This window comes from Miscanthus floridulus, chromosome 4 (genome assembly GCF_019320115.1).
Source record: "Miscanthus floridulus cultivar M001 chromosome 4, ASM1932011v1, whole genome shotgun sequence".
Taxonomy (NCBI): Eukaryota; Viridiplantae; Streptophyta; class Magnoliopsida; order Poales; family Poaceae; genus Miscanthus; species Miscanthus floridulus.
In genome coordinates this window covers 105,511,876-105,514,023 of record NC_089583.1, presented here as the reverse complement: position 1 = coordinate 105,514,023, position 2,148 = coordinate 105,511,876, and positions in this window count along the sequence as shown.

Below are 2,148 nucleotides of genomic sequence, written 5' to 3'. Positions count from 1 at the left end.
CCTAGGGGTATGCCCAAGGTAGTAGATTATCGGCAGACAGATGCGCAAGCTACAAACAAGATGGTGACGCAAGACAGACATAAGATTTTATCCAGGTTCGGCCGCCGTAAAGGCGTAATACCTACGTCCCGCGTCTGATTGTATTGCTGTATGACAATGAGAGATGATTTTTAGAGGGGTCCCCTGCCCGCCTTATATAGTCCGGGGGCAGGGTTACAGATCTGGAAACTAATCCTAGCCAGTTACAATTGTCATAGGTGGTCGGATAAGGATTCCTATTCTAACCGACCAGGATCTTGGTTGATCTCTAAATCTGTCTTGATTCCTTGCGCGGGATTCCAAACAGGTTGGCCGGGCCGCGCGTCGTCTTCTAGTGGGCCGGACCCCCTGATCCGGGCCGGCCCAAGCCTAGCCGTAAGGGTATAGGGGTTAATACCCCCACAGCTAGTAATAGAGATTTTTGTAAAAAATTACCCTCTAACAGCATGTCTAAATGGTCCTCCAAATATAGCGGCTCTCTTCTATTCTGGATTTTTCGCTAGCAAAAAAGAAGAAGACGAGAATGGCTCTGTAGAGTGCGTATGAGATATAGAAAAACTGTTGGAGAGTGAAAAAAATATAGAAAGCGATTTTATGCGAATGACTCTCTAAATGATGATTTAGAGAGTGAGATTTAGAAAGGTTCTTAGAGATGCTTACTTAATTGTTAGATTTTAGCAAGATTTTTATTTGCTATTAGACTGTGTATTTTACTACTGCAAAGTATTTTGTTATGTATATACAAGACAAATCGTAATAGCTAGCACAACTGCTATACATTCATGTTGTGATAGAAGTCGATCAAGCTAGCTAATAAGAAGGAGAATATAATTGCGATTTCAGGGGTAATAATGAGCACCGCCGGTGCATTACCGCCAGTCTTGTTAAAGGCATCTATGTTCTGGAGAGCGATCGAACCAAGAGGAGGGAGGGCAACACATCCAATGCACTCGCACCGGCATGGTGGCAGACTTTCCACTTCCGCAAGCTCCATGAGTACAAGCTTGAGCACGTGTGCAAATGCGTCATCTGCAATATGCTGAGACGTATCTTTGGATCCGAATCAGGCAATTGGTTCATCTATGGTGCTGTCTTCAAATACACACTACCGGACCCCTCGGCTCCAAGCCACGTCGTCGCCTTCCGCGGCACTAAGATTTTAAATCTCCGGCTATAGCTTTCGCTGTCTTTGGTTATAGTTGTTGGAGAAGGATTTAGCTAAGTTTTTTCATATACAAGTTAGCCTTTAGCTGTGGCTATAGCCCGCTATAGCCGGTTATAGCCTATTTTTGGACATAGAAAACTAAATGACATAGCCGGCTATTTAAAACTTTGACCATGACGTGGAATCCCACATTCATGAGCGATATGCTTCAGAACCTCAAGATCCTGATCAACAAACAGCACATGTGCTGCCGCTTCGCGGATGCACGCGAAAATGTCCAATGCCTCCTCAGCGAGACATCCGACCCTATAGCGTGATCGCTGGGCTGGCTGGCTGGGGTTGGGCTGGCCAGCCCCCTCACAAAAACACTGTTTATTAGAACCAGCCAGTAGTACTTCTCTCTCACATAAACGAATCAGAAATGATACGAACCACCCAACCGAACAGGGCCACTCGCTTGGCGCGTCCATAGCGCTGGACGTGATGATCCATCGTGGACTCAACCGGCCCACCTTCCTATTCAACCCACCGCATGTATCGCTTGCTCCGGTGACCGGAGAGGAGGCGAGGCCGGACGTGTACGCCGTTGGCTACTTCCTCAAGTACGGACTGAGCTAAGTAATTCCTAGTTCCCACATGAATCACATGGAGGAAGTGTTTGAGAAGCTGAAGACGTGGGTGCCGAATGCGTACGTGAACCCGCTGGACGACGTGTGCGAAGGCTACATCCACTACTTCGAGCAGCGGCAGCGGATGATGGATCAGCACCCGTCTGTGGCCACGTTGGCTTCCATGTCCTTCCGCGACATGTGGATGTCTGTTTGGGGCAAGCAGACTGAGCGGCCGCAGCTCCTACCATCCGTGATTCCGTGGAAAAAACAAGGGGTCAGGTCAGAGAAGAAAGACGCGCACGCGCTCCGGCAGTGGTGGGGCCCGGAACTGGA